At 41.5% G+C, this 21731-nt stretch overlaps 1 long non-coding RNA gene across 1 annotated transcript; it reads left to right on the forward strand.

Annotated features, from left to right (window-relative positions):
- The first annotated feature begins 15629 nt into the window (after positions 1-15629).
- On the forward strand, positions 15630-21443 carry LOC131568524 (uncharacterized). The gene is made up of 3 exons (XR_009275731.1): positions 15630-15701; positions 19838-19906; positions 21193-21443. It is a non-coding gene; the product is annotated as an uncharacterized LOC131568524 (long non-coding RNA).
- Positions 21444-21731: the final 288 nt, after the last annotated feature.

The raw sequence follows: 21731 nt of genomic DNA on the forward strand, positions 1-21731 counted from the left end.
TCAGAGGAGGACAATTTTCTTCTTACTTTCAAAAGCAAAGCCAAAATGCTTTGGGGTAGGGCTGGCTCACTGTGACTGGGGAAAAAAAAAAAGAAAAAGAAATGAGAAAAACTGTGTGGTGCAGTTGACACACTGGAGGTAAGGGATGTCCTTCACAGGGACTTTGCCACACTTGAGAGGGGGAACTCTGCAAACCTTAGGAGGTTCAACAAAGCAAAGTGCAAGGTCCTGCACCTGGGTTGTGGCGGTCCCAACACACTTACAGGTTGGGTGGAAAGGGGTTGAGAGCAGCCCAGCAGAGAAAGACTTGGATGTGATGAAAAACTCAACATGAGCCAGCTCACAGCCCAGAAAGCCAATGAGTTGCATCAACAGGAGTGGGGCTAGGTCACAGGAAGTAATTCTGCCTCTCAGCTTTGCTCTTGTGAGACCCAACCTGGAGTGCTGCATCCAACTCTGGGACCCCCAACCTAAGAAGGAGATAGAACTGTTGGAGCAAGTCAGGAGGAGGGTCACAAAATTAGTTAGAGGACTGGAGCACCTCACCTGCAAAGACAGGCTGAGGAAATTGGGGCTGTTCAGCCTGGAGAAGAGAAAGTTGCTAGGAGACCTCACAGCAACCTTCCAGTATCTCAAGGAGACTACAGCAAAGCCAGAGAGCGACTCTTTATCAGGAACAGTAGTGATAGGACAAGGAGTAATGGCTTCAAACTGAAAGAGAGGAAATTTAAGTTAGATGTGGAGAGTTTAGTTCAAGCATGGCTTAAAGAAAAAGGCCATGAAGCCATGCAATTGAGAGAAAAGTAAAAGGTAGTTGCAAAGCAGTTCCAAAAGCAGTTCCCAGCCTGATTTCTATAAACAATTAGACTCTCTCAGGCATCACTCTATAAACAATAAGGTTCTCAGACAGTCTTCCCATAACAAGTGAAACACCCTCTCTGGGAAAAGATGGCACCCTGAGAACAGATATGGAAGTTTTGGGAACCTTTCATATCACAGTGGGAACACTTGTTTTGTTTTGTGTAAACAATTGTCGGTATTGTAAAACAAAAGGAGTGGTTAGAGTTTTCTCTGTTAGCCTATCATGAACCTGGATTTTGGAATATGCATGAAGTTAATTAACACTATTATTTAAAGTGGCTGATCAATCAATGCATTATAGGATGGTCGTTCTCCCCTCACTTCAATAAATGGTGACACCCAGACGTGATAGCGAACACCACGAGGATCGCGAACACCACGGGGATTGCGAACACCATGGGAAGTGAGGACTGGTTCGGGCTCCGAAGCAGCCGGAGCGGCAAATAAGCGCGAAAACAAAGCAGAGGAAAAACCGCCGATATGCGCAGTGACCTGGCAACCGTATAGACGGGTCCAGCCCATACGTGCGGCCGAAGCCTTGAAAAGCTGCAAAGTGCGCACTTAAATAGGTATGGAAAGGCAAGCCACATATGAACTTTTTATTACATTTTTGCAAAAAAGGCAAATTAAGGGAATAGACTTACAGAAGGAATTGCAAGGTCTTTTGGCTTATGGTTTGAAACAGGGAATCTTTGTGAATCCCCACACAGTTCACGAGTTGTCGGAATGGTGTAAATTTGGTGATTTATTATGGCAGGCTACGTTAGACGATGATAAAACTGCTAGGAAGATGGGTAAATTATGGCGGGTCATTAACACCGAGCTGTTGCAGTTTCAGGCTGAAAAAAGGGCTGCTCACCAGGCTACTGCCGCTCACGATCATAACAAAGAATACGATCAAGACAGGGAGTTTGATAAAGACTTGGGGACCCCTCTCGGCCCCGCAATGAGGATGGTTTTATTACCAGCCTCGCCACCTCCCTCGGCAAGCCAGGCTATGAGCCAGGCTGCGAGCCAGGCTGCGAGCCAGGCTACGAGCTAGGCTCCGAGCCAAGCTGCCAGCCAAGCTCCACAGAGCGCTCTACTACCCATTTCGCCGCCTCCTTTAACGAGCCAGCCCCCCCTAACGAGCCAAGCTCCGCAGGGTGCTCCGCAGGGTGCTTTATTGCCTGCTTTGCCGCAGGCTATGCATAGCACTTCTGAGTGTCCCGTATCTCCTGCATCGCAGCAGCCGGGGCCAAAAACGTATGCTCCGTTCCCGAAAAGCAATCAGAGCCCTGGGTTGGAAAACGATCTAGTGGCGACTATTGCAAGGGAAAGACGAGATGCATGGGCAGCTCTGGCCAAAGATGCCATGGAAAAGGGAGACCATGAGTTGATAAGCTTGGCAAGCGAACTGGCTTGTCCGGTTATTTTCACCCCTCAGGCCGGAGGAGGCATACAGGCTACAATCAGTGCTTTAGACTGGAAGATGTTATCTCAGTTGTGAGCTACTGTTAGCCAGTTTGGTTTTAAAAGCGAACCAGCCAAGCAAATGCTTGACTATATTTTTGACACCAGCATCCTTCTCATTAATGATTGTCGTGACATAGTTAAATTAATCTTTACCCAACATCAACAATTGCTATTTAATGCTCATTGGCAAGCGCTCGTTAACAAGTGCGTGGCAGTACAAAGGCAGCAGGGTGACCCCCTCCATGGCGTCACTGTTAATGAGCTTATGGGTCTGGGACCTTTCCTTCACACTGAGGCACAAGCTTTAATAGGTCAGGATAAGTGCCGGGAGGCAATGAGGTTAGTTAGACTCGCAATAGAAAGGGTAAAGGAACCAGGAGGAATACCAGTATATATGGGAATTAAGCAAGGCAGAGAGGAATCATTTGGCGCTTTTATTGATAGAGCTGCGGCTGCAATTGAGAGAGCTGGAGTAGCGGAATATATGCGCGGGGCCCTTCTCAAACAGTGTGCCATCCAAAATTGTAATTCTGCTACTAGAAACATACTTAATACCTTAGGAGCAAATTGGACTATAGAGGAGGCATTAGAGAGGATAGCTCTCGTTCCAACCGGGCAGTAGGCCTTAGTGGTAGACGCAATTAAACAGCTAGGAGTAGGCTTGCAAGAGCAGGCAAAGTCTTCTCAGAGTCAGGTGTAAGCCGCTCTAGCACCTCTTCAAGCGTCAGCTGCATTTGCAGCATCAAATAAAAGGGGCCGCGTGAAATGTTTTCGATGCGGAGGCATTGGCCATATGCGCCAGGAATGCCAGGCTATTGGAATCTGGTGCCAGAAATGCCGTATGGATAATCATCATACAAGCGCTTGTAAACGGAGGTCGGGAAACTTCTCCAGGAGCGCGTATTCCCGCAGCAGCCGCGCCCAGACACAAGTTGCCGCTGCAGAAACAACACCCCCCCGTGCCTTCAACCCTCCGCAGGGAGCCTCCAGCCCTCCACAGCAGGCAGTCTCCAACCCGCCGCAGCCGGGAGTGTCCAGCCCGCCACAGCAGGGAGCCTCGGTATGGCCCTGGCAGCCGCAGTAGACGTAACACTGATGACTCTGCACCCGCAAAAAATCCCTACAGGGGTCCAAGGACCTATTATTATACAGAACAAAGCGGTGGGTGCGCTACTATTTGGGAGATCTTCTGCATCTATGTTAGGACTGTTTGTTTTGCCTGGCGTTATTGATGCGGATTACACGGGAGAGATTATGGTAATGGCTTACACCCCTTTTCCTCCTCTTCAAATAAACAAAGGACAAAGGATTGCTCAGTTGGTACCGCTTGAGCAAATGATGAAAGGAATACAACCCATAAAAACCCAAGAGAGGAGAGACAGTGCTTTTGGTTCTACAGGAGGACTTACTTTGTTAACTTTAAATCTTGCCGAGAGACCCAAGAAAAAAGTAGAGATAGAATTTAACGGACAGAAAAGGTCGTTTTCAGGTCTGCTGGATACTGGAGCAGATTCCAGCATTATTAGTCCTAACTGCTGGCCTCATCACTGGCCCTTGCAGCTGGCAGCCACTGCAGTATCCGGGGTAGGAGGATTTACCTTGGCTAGCCGCTCACCCCACCTTCAAGTTTATATCGATGGGAAGCAGCTGACAGCGACTTTTTCAGTGGTGCAGTTACCACCTACTGCTCAATGCCTTATAGGTCGGGATATTATGGCTCAGCTAGGGGTTGTTTTAACAAATGAACACCCTTTGGAGTAAAAGCCATTGCTTGGACTTTCCCAATTCCCATCACCTGGGTTGATGACACCCTGGTATGGGTTAAGCAGTGGCCTTTGAAAGGGGAAAGTTTGCAACACGCACATCAGCTCATTTCAGAACAGTTTCAACAGGGACACTTGCGTTTGTCTACCAGCCCCTGGAATACTCCAATTTTTGTAATTAAAAAGAAGTCAGGAAAATACAGACTGCTCCATGATTTGCGTGCTGTTAATGATCAGATGGAACCTATGGGCTCATTACAACCTGGATTACCTAACCCAGCCATGATCCCGATGGATTGGCCTTTGCTAATTATTGATCTTAAGGACTGCTTTTTTACTATCGCACTTCACCCGCAGGATATGCGACGATTTGCCTTCACATTACCTGCGATTAACAAAGAAGCACCCGATCAGAGGTTTGAATGGACGGTTCTTCCGCAGGGCATGCGAAACAGCCCCACCTTGTGTCAGCTTTATGTCAGTGCAGCTTTGCAACCTCTTAGAAAGCAATGGCCTAATACAGTAATATATCATTACATGGATGACGTATTGTTTGCTCAGCCGATGCCTTTCACTCAACAACAAGTCCAGGAAATAAGAACAACACTGGCACAATACTCTCTAGTAGTAGCTCCTGCGAAAATTCAAACAACTGCTCCCTGGAAATACCTAGGATGGTCTATGACAGAACAAATTGTTAAACCTCAAAAGCTGCAATTAAAAACAAAAATAACTACCTTAAATGATGCTCAGAGATTCTTGGGTGATTTACAGTGGTTAAAACCGATGGTGGGAATACCTAATGAACTGCTTGATGAGTTGTGTCCACTGTTAAAAGGAACTGACCCAACTCATCCGGTGTGTATTACTGATAAGCAACAGCAGGCCATTCAACAAATTATGGACTGTGTTATGCATGGACATGTTCATCGAAGGGATCCAGATGTACCCATAGATCTTACCATCTGGAAGGGCCCACAATATCTTTTGGGAGCACTTACGCAATGCAAAAAAGAAACGGGGGAAACACGGATATTAGAATGGATCTCCCCCCCACTACAGCAAAGTAAGACTCTTCTTCAAAAAATTGAAATGTTAGCGGATTTGATAAAGAAGGGCAGAGAAAGGATGTTGCAGGTAGCTGGGGTAGAATCAGCAGCCATCAAGATACCAATGAAAAAGGATACCTTGGACTGGTATTTGACTAATTCAGAGGAAATGCAGGAAGCCCTTTTGGGTGCATGTTGCCCTATTGAAACACACCAGCTTCGACCAGCGTTCATTCAATGGATAGGGGACTAGGACTGGATAACTCGTCCAAAGCGAGAGAATTCTCCTATCTCAGGTGCCATTACTGCATTTACAGATGCTGGCAGGAAATCAAGAACTGCTGCAATAACCTGGCAAGAAAAGGGAGTATGGAAGCATCATATTCTGCAAGCAGAAGCAGTGGACAGCCTACAAACCATGGAACTGTTAGCAGTGGTATGGGCAATGGTACAATTTAAGGAACCTTTGAATGTTGTTACAGACTCTCTGTATGTAGCAGGAGTTGTAGCAAGAATTGAAGATGCTTCCATAAAAGAGGTGCAAAATCAAAGACTATATGAACTACTATTGCAGCTAAAGAGAGCTACAAGATCCAGGGAACATGCTTATGCTGTAAATCATATTAGAAGTCATAAATGGAAGGTTGGTTTAGGTGAAGGGAATGATAGGGCAGATAGATTGGTTACCACTACCCAAAGTACACCTCTGTCAAGTCACCAATTGGCTCGAGAGGCTCACTCAATGTTTCACCAGAATGCAAAAGGCTTAAGCAGAGAATTTAAGATAACACTCTCAGAAGCAAAAGCTATTGTGAGGGCTTGCCCGATTTGTAGTCACCATAATGGGGGAAGTGGTTTAGGCCTAGGAGTAAACCCACGAGGCCTGCAAACGAATGAATTATGGCAAATGGACGTTACACATATCCCTAGTTTTGGCAGACTAAAGTATGTACATGTGTCCGTTGATACTTATAGCAAATATATATGGGCAACAGCTCAGACAGGAGAAAGACATCTGTACAGTTGCTTTGCAGTGATGGGTACACCAAAAAGAATTAAAACGGATAATGGTTCTGCCTATACCAGTCATAGAATAGGGAAATTCTTAAGAAATTGGGGGATTGAAGATGTTACAGGTATTCCAAATTCCCCAACAGGGCAGGCCATCATTGAAAGGGCACAAGGTACCTTAAAGAAGTATTTAGCCAAGCATGAGGAAGTAACTGACCCCCACGCCAGATTACTAAAAAGCCTATTTGTGATCAATCATTTGTGTGTGTTTGGCGATGTAGGGCACGCCCCAGCAGAACTACACTATAAGCCACAAGAAATTGGTGAACAGGAAAAAGAAGTATGGGTAAAATACCGAGATCCCAAGACAGGGCTATGGAAGGATCCTGCTAAGGTCCTGTTCTGGGGAAGGGGATATCTTTGTATTTCCACCCCTACAGGAGCATTGTGGGCACCTGCCAAGTGGACTAAACCTGTTCTTGATGCATCGGCTGGTGGATCAACTCACAGAAGAGGACAAGGACCGTCTGGAGAAGAAGCTGCTCCTGATCCTGAGACCTCTACTGCTTCAACTGAAGGGACACTCGAAGGCGATCGACAGGGCCATAACACGCCGTTCCCGGATGACCAGGGAACTGATTGACATTATTGAATCATTATCATCTTTCCATATAAAAGGACTGGCAAAAGAGAACTGTCTTGAATGTCACAGCCCAAATTGTGCTGTTTGGGTTGCGGGGGTTGTGATAAGACCTTTTGGGTGGATCAGTTGTCACTTTTTCATTTATGGTGTAACACCTATAATTATAGACATACCTGGGAACATAATTGGGAGTGGGCACTACGAAATGAAACAGGACTAAACACTGCCTCAGCTTTAGATCTTTATGAATCACATGAGCAGAAAATCTTGGCTTACTATCAGTGGGAGGTACAGTGTATTTTGAAAAGGGGTAAAGCTCAAAGTGTATCATATATAGCCTCTGTAAGGTGTAGAAAACTGGTGCCTTTAACACAACATTCTGTTGTAGGGCCTATAAAAGGAGATCCCAATCAGGCATTAGATAACTGCATTAGAAGGTTACAAAGGTGTGGTCTTCAGGTCTCGGGAACAGTAAGGTTAAAAACTGATAAGAAAAAGAAGGTCAAAGTAAAACCAGAAAAATTAGGTTTACTTTTGTTATATTGCTTGGTGTAGTGGTAGCCAAAGAATTAAGGGTAACACATTTTAGTCAACCTAGAGATAATGTATGGATAACACTTGTTAGGCAGATTAATCAGTCGTCGCTTTGTCTCAGCATTGGAGGAGTTACTAACCCTTTTCGAACATGTTTGGTAGGGCTTCCAGTATGGTCTCCTCAAGAATTCTGCAGTCTTATTAATAACCGTGCCTTATATATGCACAGTATTGTAAATATTAAATTGCCTGCGCAAAAAGGGTATACTGCCAGTCAGAGTGACAGCTACCGCCAATGCCTGTTAATTCAATCACTTAATACTCCTTTGCATTCTCCACCTGAGGAGTTGGAGCTTTTCGGAAGTGCAAATGCTAGCATGACCAGCACTTCCAATGGTGGGTGGTTCAGCTTTGATTACTCTAATTCTCAAAAGATGAATCAGCATAAACAGACATGGGCTACTCTGGATTCATCTCTAAGCCCGGACATAGTGTCCAAACAACTTTATAACCAATGTAAAGGCTCTAGTATCATAACACCTAAGAAATTACCTACGGGAATATTTTTAACTTGCGGAGATAGAGCCTGGAATGGTATACCTGCCCAACCTCAGGGTGGACCTTGTTATTTACGCAACTTATCACTATTCCACCCTAATATATCTGTGTTAATGCAATTAAGTCATAAGACAAACAAGCAAAAGCGCAGCTTACATAATTTAGACTGTAGTCAAGCAGGAGATCCATTGTTCTGGAGTAAATTTAAACATATAATGGTTTCAGCTCTCCTACCATGGGGTGCTGCAAGCAAGGCAATGACTTTAGCAAAACAAATAGGGTGTTGGGCTAAGGGTGAATTGAATAAGACATCACAGATATTAGATATGTTAACTGCAGATGTACAGAGTGTTAATCATGCTGTTTTGCAAAATAGAGCTGCCATAGATTTCTTACTATTAGCACAAGGCCATGGGTGTGAAGAGTTTGAAGGGATGTGTTGCATGAACTTGTCTGATCATTCTGTATCTATTCATCTAAGATAAAAGAGCTACGACTAGGGCTTAACAGCCTTAAGGAAGAAGAAGGATTGGGAACTGATGAATGGCTTAAAAGCTTAGGATTGGGACCATGGTTAAGAAACCTTGTAATATATGCTATAGGGATATTAGGTGTACTTTTATTGCTTTTACTTATATTACCTTGTTTCTGTAGCTGTATCCAAAAGATGGTTAGTAGGATGATAGAGAAAGCCTGGCAAACTAACCTCTTTTCTCTCGAAGAAAAAAGCGGGGAAGTGTGGAGAGTTTAGTTCAAGCATGGCTTAAAGAAAAAGGCCATGAAGCCATGCAATGGAGAGAAAAGTAAAAGGTAGTTGCAAAGCAGTTCCAAAAGCAGTTCCCAGCCTGATTTCTATAAACAATTAGACTCTCTCAGACATCACTTTATAAACAATAAGGTTCTCAGACAGTCTTCCCATAACAAGCGAAACACCCTCTCTGGGAAAAGATGGCACCCTGAGAACAGATGTGGAAGTTTTGGGAACCTTTCATATCACAGTGGGAACACTGGTTTTGTTTTGTGTAAACAATCAACGGTATTGTAAAACAAAAGGAGTGGTTAGAGTTTTCTCTGTTAGCCTATCATGAACCTGGATTTTGGAATATGCATGAAGTTAATTAACACTATTATTTAAAGTGGCTGATCAATCAATAAACTTGAGTTCGATGCATTATAGGATGGCCGTTCTCCCCTCACTTCAACAGTTAGATATTAGGAAGATATTCTTTACTGTGAAGGGGCTTAGACACAGGAACAGTTTCCCAAGAAGCTGTGGATGCCCTGACCCTGTCAGTATTCAAGGTAAGGCTGGAGAATGCCTTGAGCAACCTGCTCTATTGTTAGATGTCCTTGCCAATGGCAGTAGGGGATGGGTCTAGATGACCTTTAAGAGGCCTTCCAACCCTTAACATTGTAAAAGTGGAAAAATAACAGTGAAACACTGCTGTAAGTGCAAATCCTGGAAAGAATTGCAAGGCAAAAGAGTGCTACACTAAAAACACAGTTTTCAATTGACTGTATATTCTATTTTCATATTAGAAAAAGTTCCCCCCTTTAAATTCAGGTTTAGCATTAATTTGAGAGCAGAATCTAATTATTGCTGCTTCTAGGTGGACATGCAGATGTGGGAACAGAGCTGGCATCCTCATTGTCATGTTGAATTTAATGTTTTTCTTCCAGGTATGTTCCCTGGTAGATGAAAACCAAAGCATTATGTTAAGCTACTTTAAACATTCCTTTTTTGCGACATATAGTTTTGCACACATACATTATAAATCTTTTTCTCATCTAGTTTATCTGCAATATTTCTGTTCTCATCAGAGTTTCTTCTCTCTTCAGACCCACATCTTTTTTAACACAATGCCTTGAATAAGCTCTCTACAAACACTATTTTTTTAATATCCTCTATTTTCATTTGTTTGAGAGGGTTTTTGATTCAGTTTGACTTAATTCACGTTTTGAAATCTACTGGAATGTGATTTAATTCACATTTTGAAATCTACTGGAAGGTGATTTAATTCACATTTTGAAATCTACTGGAATGTATGTAACTGGAATATAAGAGAGAGAAGTTAAGAACTTTTTTGTTCTTAATTTACTTGAAACTAAACATAATTTGTTTGCTTGCTGGGATACCAATATTATAGTGACTGTCTACTTTCATGTTCACTTCATAGGGGAAATAGAGACTGTTTACTTTGCTCACCAGTGCTACTGAGCCAGCAACCACTCAAAACTCAATACTACTTTCACCAAAAAAAGGTTGCAAAATCACTTAACAACTTACAGGAAAAAAAAAAAAAAGAGTTTTTTTTAACATCTGACATCCTCAGTGGGAGAAAGGAGATGTCATGTTTATCCCAGCTTCAGATGTCCTTCTGTAATTCTTATCTAAGTGAATCCTCAAATATCCTGACATCTCTGTTTTTAGGAATATTTCTATGCTAAACTATCAAACTATCTGGTTTTCAGCCTCCAGAGGGACTGGTTAAGCTCATTTAATTCTTTTATGACTTAATTAAGTTAGCATTAGTAACAGCATAAAATAATGTGGTTATTTAATTTCTTTAAAATATTCATAAGAAGAAGCTAATACTTTTTATTTTTTCAATTTGACATTTATAAATATAATAACTGAGCCAAACTTTCAAAATGAGCTCTGAAATTAATGGTAAATCTTAATTTCTTCTTGGGTCTGTTTTCCATAGAATGGGAGAATTTATACAAGAGCACTGAGTCAAATTCTACTCTACCTGAATTAATCCATTCAGCTCCATGAATGTGGAGCGCATTAATGTGGTGGTGCACATTAATGCAGCTTTTGACCTATGAAGAGGAGGAGTGACAGGGAAGCCTGCTGTGCTGTTAAAAGCAAGCTGTATCTGCAAGAAACTGACTCCCTTTCCCTGTACCTTGCCATCCTGCATGCAAATTAGGATGGTCATTTCTAATAATCCTCACAGCCCACAGAGCTGCAAGGCATTTGTGATTGAAAACTGCAGTGAAATGTTTTGGCAGGAGACAAAAAGCAACAGGATCAGAACTTGCCACATCTGAAAGATGAACTTTACTGGTGCTGCTTGACAGTGAGTGCAATAATAAATGTGCCTCACAAGTAACAGGTACTCTGGGAAAAGGATACCATTAGGAACTCCATGCTGCCAGCTTCTCCACAGCCTGCAGAAATATGTGAGAGAAGACCAGGTGTGCAAATAGAAGCATCTCCTCTATTATTCCATAGGTGAATTCAGGTAGACAAATGGGCTTCCTGTTAGGGGTTATGTCAGTGGCAGTGCAAGTGGGTGACCTAATAGTAACAGCCATGAAAGTGATGAGAAAGCAATATAGGTAAAGAATGACAAAAGAAAAAGAAAATATCAAAATCAATACATATTTTCCCTTTCATTGAAACAATTGTTTTGTAGCATGAAGATTTTCTATTTCTTCTGAAATTATTTTCTCAAATTCTATTGTGTCTACATTATGTCCTCTCTTAGTCAAAGTGTTGTAACATGATAGAATAATTAGGAAAATATTTCCAAAATAATTAATTTCTTAAGTACCTGGTAGCAATTAAATACATGAGGAAGAAAATACAAAGGGGTATAGAGCAGTGGGAACAGGATGAGAAGTATCATAAAGGATGTAACAGCTGTAACTTCAAATAAATATTCTCCTGAAGAGAGTAAAGAATTGTTCCAACAACTTGACAGTTGAGGCAGTAGGGGTTTCAGTAAACAAGGAAACATCCTCTCATCTCTTTATGCAGTGTTCTATCTATCTGATCACTCTGTTGCCTTTTTTCAGCACATTTTACCACAGCAATTCAAGTCTACAAAGGGAGACTGGTAAACATCAGTTCTCTGTGCTGGCTTTTCTCACATCAAGGGCAGTGTTCAATGAAGGCAGCACACAGCCAGCAACCTGAAGTGTTGTGCCCAGCCACGAGGCAGGACAGATCCCAAAGTTGCCCTTGTACTGTATAAGAGGCAGTTAGAGATTCAGGAAGCCAGTGCTCCATACCACCAAGCCATGCCCATGGGAAAAGTCAAAAGCCAGTTTCTGCAAAAGTTTCTTGCATGGTCTGCTCACCTCAGGTGGGCACTTACAAAACTGAACCCTCCATCTAGAATCTGCTTCAGCAAGTTGAGCCGCTGTGTTCTCACACAGATAAAGCATACCTTTTCCCTTGGACAGTATCAGTGAGAAAGCAGAAATAATCCAGAGACTCTCTGGCCTCAGTCAAGTCATCTTACCAGCCAGGTTGCAAGAATCAGGCAAAGAAAGGTGCCAAACCAGTCAGCTCAGTCTGAAGAAATCCTACTGAGGAGGCTCTACAGGTTCAACAAGTCCAATAACACAGCTGCAGATATCTCGGAAACTGCACAAAGCCTGCAGCATTGACAAATTTGCAAGCACCATTCAGGTAATTTCTTGTATTGTTTTTGTGAACATATATTCCTAAATTCCATTTCCACTAGACAACTGATTTATTTAATGCCTTCTGTATCTCAGTTAAAGGATTTGTCCCACTGCGTGTTCTTGGAAACTAAGCTGCTAAAAATTTTAGCTGTAAAGGTTTCTCTCATCTTTGGCATGTTTTTTTAATAATAAGTTCCATAAGGCTTAAACAAAAATAGTTCACTGACCTTTAAAATAGTTGAGGTTTTACCTTTATGAATTTCCTGTTACTGTATTGCCCATAGCTTATCTTGCTACTCTAGCCATCTCCCTCCATGTCTAATTTTTTCTGTTAAAAGTGTGAAATATGGGGTTGCCTGGTACAGATTCAAGAAATGACACAATACACGTGTTATCTAAAAAGTGATGGTTTATAATCTTGATCCTTTCGACCTAATAGCATTTTGCATTACCAGGGGAGTGTCTGACCTTTGAAGTTATTATGAAGTATAAAGTCAGATATTCAAAGAGATAAATAGTTCTTCAAATATTCAGCCCATTTCTAAAGGAGAAAATTAGTCTGGCAGGATTTCTGTGCTGTATAAAATAAAAAAGTTCTGTATGGTTTGGATTAGAGAGGAGATATAGAAGGATAAATGATAAATATACAGATAAGCAGTAGAACCTGCAAGTCAGAGCTTTCTTCACTTGACACAGAACCAGGAAAAAACCTGAAGTAAACAGCTGGATATGTTTTCCTGCTCTATGTGAAGGGGCAGTTAAGTTTAAAGATGACAAAATGAGACACGTAGAGGCAAAATAAGAATGTGAAATTGCACAGAGTTTGTGAGCTTGACTCAACTTTAGCACCAAAAATGAGTAAAAATCTCTGAGTTTGAGTCATTGTTCAAGTTTCAAAATACTGCCATAACCTCTTTTTAATTCTTCTGTATCAGAAAGCAAGTAAACATTGCTACCTTTTCAAAACTAGTGAAAAAACTCTCTTGAGAGCAAGATTTTGTATAATTGAACATTTAGAGAAGACAGTTGTGTCCTACGGTGACACTTTTATCATTGACCCCAGTCATGGACAGAATAAAACAGATTAGTCTGACTTTAAAAAAAATCACGCATAGCCCTAAGTTCATGTCTTTTATCTACATTTTTACTTCACAAGACTTCAATATAGAACATTCCACTTGAAACTTCCCAAACAGTTATTTTAGAATATAAAATATTACTCACTAAACAGGATTAGATTACGGAGACCAAGTATACAGCGTTTGTTCTTATATTGGAGATTACAACAGAAATGGTAGAGGGCTACTTCTTTAAAGCCAGCCAAGAAAGTACTCAGCTCCCATGCATTGTCTAAACATCTTTTCACCACAGAGATTGATGCAATTTATGTTTCCAAAGAGTTAACAAAAGCTTTAAAACACTGTGTTCCACTGAATGCAGTTGCAGAACAGTTGATGTCCATACAGCAGAGACAGATTAAACTCCCACTGAAAGAAAAGCCATGAGGAGGAAAGAAAAGCAAAGACTCTTGGCCGTAAGCTCAGATGCTTACTGACCATAACTGCAATTATTAAAAAATACTTAACTTAAAAAATATTTTTACCTTTTTTTTTTTAGGCATAACTGAATTCCATTCTGTACTGCAACATAGAAAACTGGAAAATCTAAAAACATCTCAAAAAGAGATAGCTTAGACATGTCAAAAATAATTTCCACTGTTTTTTGTGGAAGGGTTAGGAAGTGTAACAGGAAAACAGGCATAAACACCAAAGTGACAACCAGATCATATCCATTAAAAAGAAACTATAACAGAAAATCTTTAACACTGCTGGCAAGAAACAAAGGCTAGAAGTCATATAATTGACAGGACTAGGTTTTCTTTTATGAAAAAGCATAAAGAGTGAAAAATTCACCAAATTAAACAGTTACTATATTTGCCACATTTTGTCAGCCATGTTATGAATGCCTACAGTATCTCAAAACCAATAAATTTTGGAATATATCAAGACATCCTATCTAGAAAAATCACTCTTAAATGGCTCTTTTATGAAATCTGCCAAAGAGATTGAATGCCAATTTGGAACTGCAAACACATACTGATTCTGCAGTAAATCAGTGAATCATTTAAGTGGGAAGGCTTCAGGGACTATGAATGTACTGAATTTTAGTTAACATTTTAACCAATGAACAAAAAGAGGAAAATAGTATATTCATTTAAATGAAAAACAAGTAAAATAAACCAATGTTTATTACAAAAATATTTATTACACAAAAATCTCATGTGGTATAATCTTTGTACTTCTATGACTGATACAAAAACATTTGAAGACAAGTGGAGTGCCTACAGTGAACAGTCTGTCCAGTGTCAGTGATGTTACTACTCACCATCCATTCCCAGGCTTTTGCCTTGGGATCTTCCTCAAATTTCTCATTATGGCCCTGGGACACTGTTTTGAGACATCACCTGAAAAGCTGGATCTTCCAACAGTAAATGGGTCCTATAGACACTATTACCAAATCCACAGGGTTCAGGACACAGTAAGAATGGGCACAGCCACAGACCCCACTGGTTACTGGGCTTAGTCTGCATTCTCCTTTCTTAAAAATTAATTTTAGAATTCTTTAATTTCATTCACAAATATCCACAGATGTTCTCCATTTAATAGCCAGCAAAAGAGCACCAGGCTGACTGTTTCATGAAGGGAAAGAGAGAAAGAGAACTGACTCATAATCTTGAAAATTTTTTATTTTTCCAATAAATATGTGTCTTTCTCTGGAAACCTTTATTTCATCAGCAAGCATGTTATGAATCTCCTAATTGTTGATCTTCGCAAGAGAATGTAGGAGGCAAATGTTATTCTGAATTCTGTTTCATTCTCAAGTAGTGATTATTTGCCCACAGCCATTTCAGAATTAATAGAAAAAGCATTACAATGTCACTCAGCACTGTTGCCCACAGCCTGGGTTAAATGTTTTATATGCTTGCATTTTAAGTGAATACCTTTCAGTCTTCATTTGAAACTCTGAATATTTTTTTGGGGGGGTGGGGTGGGGGTTATATTTATAAAATACTCTACATTTATTTAAATGCATGAAGAAAAGCTTTGGCCTTGTTCTATTTCTATAATTTCTGTTTTTCTCAGCAGATTTCCTGTGGAGGGATGGAATATAAGAAAATAAAGATAATGCAGAAGGTAGTCTCACACCTTAGGAGGTGCAGCTCTGATAATCACCAAAGATTAGGAACAGGCCTGTCCTTAATAGGCCACAGCTGTGTCCAATAAGGATGAGTGCTATAAAAGAGTGGGTTAGCTGGGTGAGAAGAGAGTTGAAGTTTGTTGGCTGTGCTGTGGAGAAGAAGGAGTCAGTGCTGTGAGGAGAAGCCCGTGAGAAATCACCGAGAAGGTATGGGAGCTTTGCAATAAGATGAAAACAATTTCCTTCTTTTGGGCTAACTTTGCACTTCAGTATTTCTGATAAAATTGGGAAATTTTGTGGCAATTTAAAATATGCTAGGCGATTTCTGAAGAAAATTTCCAACCAGCAGCTTCAGAAGGGTCATTTTCATCCCAAGTCAGGGAATTTCAAGAGTGGATCTTGCTCTCAGCTTTGCCCTAAATCTGCTGAGAGACACTGTTCTCTGTTGCAGTGCTCTGTTTTCCCTCCAGGCTATTCCAAGTAGATGTCATTCCATGTTCTGTGTTCACTGGATCCCTCACAAGACAGGTGATTTTCACCCACAAAGCATATATTTTGTTGAAGCAAACAAATTAAATTAAATCTGGGAAGAAAGTTCTGGCATTTTAAATGAATGTGCAGTTTTGTGGAGGGCTAAAATTTAAGCTAAAACAGCTGAAGTCTGAAATTGACCCCAGGGTGAGACAAGCTCATAATCAAAGACATCTTGTTCCTGACATCAGTGTAACATGCAAGGGTAATCAGAAAGCCACAAAAGTTCTTTGTTTGCCAGAGACTCATCAGTCAAGTAAACAGATAAGAAATAAACTGTTTCAGAACTTTTCAGCTCCAAAATCTCATTCTCAACTGCTTTAATGACACCTCCAACTTCAATGGTTCAAATAATTAAATTACATACATATACATTGTTGTGGTTTGAGAGGAAGTGAGTTTTTTGGGATGCTGTGGTCACACCAATACGTGCTCAGATTTAAATATTGGCACCTGGTGTGGCCATTGGGGACATGGATATGCCTCTGAGAATACAGGGTGTTAAAGGCAGAGAACTCCCAGGAAAACTTTTTCTTGGTTCCGGTCAGAGAACCAAAGATTCAGTCTTCCCCTGCCCAGCTGCTGCGGCTGGGTGAGGGAGGCCTGGGCCCTGGGGATGGAAGGGTGGAGGAGCACCAAGAGACAACAGGCAGCCACCCACCCCCAGAAGAAATAGAGAGAGAGCTGGTGTCTTTGCTGGTGCCACCTTGAAATTTGATAGCAGGCCGGCTGAGAAGGAGAAGGGTGTGGGGGGGGGTGTTGCAGGGAGAAGGTGCCCAGCAAGGCAGCCATGGGAGTTCTGGACAAGCAGAGCTGTCAGCCTGACAGCTGATCCTCCTCCTGAATGAGAAGAGAGAGAGGGATGAATGGCAGGAAATGGGCAAGTGTGATGCAAGTTTGTGCAAGTGAAAGATGTCTGAGAGAAGTTGGGAAGAATTCTAGGTGGTAGGCGATGATGGAGTGGCCTTTGGCTGGACTTTTCTTATATAGCCATGGACAGAACTGTTTTTTTCCTGTGACATAGCGACTGCATCTAGGGGGAGGCAATGGCTCAGAGCCAAGAGAGTTCAGTGTTGAGACCCCTCGGCCCCAAGACGTGAAATTTGGGGGGGACAGTTTTCCTGAAGGTGAGAGACTGTGCTCTTTTTGGAACTGGACAAAGCACCCTTAAAAGGAAAACCCCAGAAGCAGCTCTGGTCCATGTGCAGTGGTGAGAGCCCTGGATATGGAAGGACAATGTCATGATGGCAAATGTTCTCTGGGCAGTGCCACAAGTGACATGGAAACACACGAGGTTCCAACAGTGTTTCCTGGGGAAGCCTATGGCACAAGAGGGACTCCTCTGCTCTTGATGAACTGAGGATTGATTATCTGGAGGGTGGTGATGGACTGAGAGTTGGTGATCTGAGGGATGGCAACTGAATTGAGAGTTTAAGGTTTTGTCTTAGTGTGGTGCATTGGGAACTTGGTTGGGGGGAGGAGGAATGTTTGGAAGGTATTTTCATGGGGGCACTGGCATTGTGCCAGGGTCAAACCGTGATATTTTTTGGTGGGTAGGAGAGGTCTGGATGATGTCACAAACTTCTGTACTTCCATATAGTCAGTAAACATATTCTTACAGGTCATTTCATAATGGCTGGTAGCCTCAGAAGGCGTGGACAAGTGCTCCTCACAGGCCTTGATAACATCCTGCAGGGTGCCTGGTGGTTCTGTTGCCCTGTCATCCAGTTTCAACATGAGTCACAGCAGCTTCTCCAAAGGATCGCTCAGTTCTTGCTCCACTTGGTTGTCAATTTCCCAGTCCAGGGCTTCATAGATCACCCCTCCCCAGTACTCCAACAACTTGTCCTCTGACTGCTGAATGATGCTGAAATCATACTTGTGGTAGACCTTGAAGGAACCAGTACCATCAGCATGGGTAAAGATGCTCTCAGAACCCTTTACGAATACAGAACAGAGTGGTGGGCTGTGGGCCATCTGTTCTATTTTTCTGCAACACTGAAAGAAGGATAACCAGGCTTAGAGGAGAATCACAAGAAGCTCAGAGAGGAGATTAAAGAAGACCTTCTCCAAATCTCCACAGTACAGATCAGAGGTTCTGGTATCCAAGGCAGACGTTCCCCATATGGCGAGAGAAGGTACATTTCTGCTAGGCAGGGGAGGGGAGGCCAGGGGGATAAAAGCAGAGAGCTCCCAGGAAAACTTCTCTTGGGTTCTGGTGGTGAAAGAGCTCAGAGCTCTCCCCTGCCTGGCTGCTGTGGCTGGGTGAGGTAGGCCTGGGCCCTGAGGGTGGAAGGGTGGAGGAGCACCAAGAGACATTGAGCAGCCAGCCCCCAGGAGATAGAGAGAGCGTGCTGGTGTCTGTGCCTGTGCCACCTTGAAATTTGATAGAGGCTGGCTGAGAATGAGAAGGGGGCTTGCAGTGAGAAGGTGCCCAGCAGGGCAATTGTGGGAGTTCTGGACAGGCAGAGCCTGAGATTTTTAACCCTTTTCTTGCATGATGGAAACCTCACAAATGCTGATCCTCCTGGAGCTGAATGGGAAGAGAGATAGGGATGAATGGCAGGAAATGGGCAAGTGTGATGCAAGTTTGTGCAAGTGAAAGATGTCTGAGAGAAGAATTCTAGGTGGCAGGAGATGGAGTGGCCTTTGGCTGGACTTCTCTTATATAGCCATGGACAGAACCATGTTCCTGTGACACAGAGACTGCATCTAGGGGGAGGCAATGCCCCAGAGCCAAGAGAGTTCAGTGTTGAGACCCCTCGGCCCCAAGACGTGAAATTTGGGGAGGACAGTTTTCCTGAAGGTGAGAGACTGTGCTCTTTTTGGAACTGGACAACGCATCCTTATAAAGGAAAACCCCAGAAGCAGCTCTGGTCCATGTGCAGTTGTGAGAGCCCTGGATATGGAAGGACAATGTCATGATGGCAAATGTTCTCTGGGCAGTGCCACAAGTGACATGGAAACACACGAGGTTCCAACAGTGTTTCCTGGGGAAGCCTATGGCACAAGAGGGACTCCTCTGCTCTTGATGAACTGAGGATTGATTATCTGGAGGGTGGTGATGGACTGAGAGTTGGTGATCTGAGGGATGGCAACTTAATTGGGAGTTTAAGGTTTTGTCTTACTGTGATGCATTGGGAACTTGGCTGGGGGGAGGAGGAATGTTTGGAAAGTGTTTTCATCCTGAGTTTTGTGTGTTTCTTTTATATATTGTAGGTTAACATAGTGGGGTTTTTTTTCCCTTCTATTCCTAAGCTGGAGCCTGCTTTGCTCTATTCCTGGTCCCATCTCACAGTAGACACCAGGGAGAATGTATTTTCATGGGGGCACTGGCATTGCGCCAGCATCAAACCATGACATACATATATATATATGTTCATAAACATACATATATATATATATACACTTGTTAGAAGATGCTGAGACTTTCATTTGAATGAGTTAAGTAAAGGAGCCTGAGGCCAAAATAGAAAAGGAGAAATTGTCCAGGCAGGAACAGAGTAAAGAAAGGCCTTGAATATTCTCTTGCCTTTAGTTAGTTGATAGAAAATTAAACTGGAGGATCATAGTGACTGGCAGCGACATAAACAAACTGTTAGAAACAATGCAAAAAAATCTGTTGTGCTTGTTTGTGAAAGTTAGAGTCAGAAAGTTAATGAAAAGAATAAGGTTTTGAGACCTTAATTAAGAGGTGGAATATATGGATGATTGCGCATAAAGTAAATTGTAAAGTAATAGGGAACAGAAATGCACCTTCAGCTCAATACACGTAAGAATACATAAAAGAACAACCATCACCTCTTGCTCAGGTCCAGTAACAAGAACTGCATTGCTGACAACAGCAAAAACCCTGAAGTGAAGATCCTGGAGCATAAAAGGTATAATTTCAGACTAGAAATATATTAAAGGAAGGCATAGTACACTCACAGAGTCCATATTAAAAGAACAGAAAACTCATCCCATGCTAGCAGGACGCAAGTAATTTTTCACAATAACACCTACCTTAAGCCAACTTATGGTGGGTGGCAATTATTGGAAGTTCTATTTTTTTTTTAATTTTATTCATGTCTTTGTTATTCTGCCAACATAGGATAGAAACGTTCTGTATCATTGAATTTAAATAATCTAATTTTGTATTAAGCTGCTAATGTTTCTGTTTTCATTCCCACTTTAAATTTGAATTTAACCTTAGATACTCAATAATTTTAATGATTCAAAACCCTAAATGGTTGGTCTAAAAATGTCTATTAAGTCAACTGCATTTCCTGTGAAGAGCTAGGGTAGGGGTAAAGTCAAAGACCCAAGCACTTAATCTAGTTCTTCTCTAAATAGAGGGAAATTTCCCTGGACAAATATTTACTCACCCCTAAACAAGTGGTTTTGAAAGTTATTAGATCAAAATGCACATTGTCAATTGTGTAATTGTAACAAGTAGGCATCTTGTTACAGACGACCATGCCTCTTGTTGCAACAATTGCCAATTCCATAGAAGTGAGGAAGATATTAAATATTTCTCGGTCAAAATTATGTTTATTAAGTCTTCTGACTAAACCATATCATCCAGAAAATTCCATTTCTCCAGGAATCCCTCTCAGTTAACAAAAAAAATGTTACAGAAGATAAGTCTTGTGGAAAAGAGGAATTATGATGGTCATTCAAACACATTGATCATTAAAGAATAAATCTCTGAAGACAGTATTTCTCATGCCACTGAAACCTGGAATAAGCCAAGTCATGGTTTACTCCATTTCATGGCCTGCAGCTCAAGAAGAGTGTCTCTACTGCAGGAAATGATTGCAGCTGAATCACCAATTTGTTAAACTGGTTCCACCTTTACAATGTCAGCAACAATTAATTGCAAGCTTTAAGATCAATAATTCAGACTTAAATTCCTGAGGCAGAATGATCAATGTAATTATAATGATGTAACAATAGCAATAACTATAGAAATAATATAACTGTGGAATCACAATAAGCAAATAAAACAATGACGAGAGAGTAAAGGTACTGAGATTTCTCTATTTCATACCTGCAGTGAAAGCCACAGCTCGCCTAAGATCTAAATGATGTGCTCTAATTATTCTTAAATGACAGAATAATATAGAATTTGTATAGGATATCAGCTGAACACTGTACTAATTAACTGCATTTTTGCATGTTTCAGATATCCATGAACTCTAACATCCCACAGACAAAAACTGGAATACTTTGAATAAGCTCTTAGGAAATATCTGCTTTTATCTCTAAAGTTAAGAACCTTAATTTAACTTGTGTCACTGAAGAAAATGGAGTATTTGTGCTAGGAGATCTCTCATTCCAGGAAATCAGAGAAATTTTTGCAAAATTCTAATATTTCTTATATAATGTTGTTAGTCTTATGTGTAATACTTAGAATTACCAGCCCACAAAAGCTGTAGAGAGTTTGGAAGAGTGTTAGAGAAGTTATTCATTTATTTCATATAGAGTTTGTCTTTATTTTGGATGGCGAAATTTCTCTTTCATCAAGGAATAATAGCTGACTCCCTGAGATGAATTTCAAATTCTGGCCATTTTCCAAGCCATTCCAGATTAAAGGGCTACATTTGTATGGAGCTATCAGCCTGCATCATAGTGAAAGAATTAAACTAGCAATCATGGCTATGAGTAATGGTTCCTTTATTATTAGTGTCAGATTAAAATATTTCACTATGCAAGTAAGAAACT

The sequence above is a fragment of the Ammospiza caudacuta genome, chromosome 1 (genome assembly GCF_027887145.1).
Source record: "Ammospiza caudacuta isolate bAmmCau1 chromosome 1, bAmmCau1.pri, whole genome shotgun sequence".
NCBI classification, from domain to species: Eukaryota; Metazoa; Chordata; class Aves; order Passeriformes; family Passerellidae; genus Ammospiza; species Ammospiza caudacuta.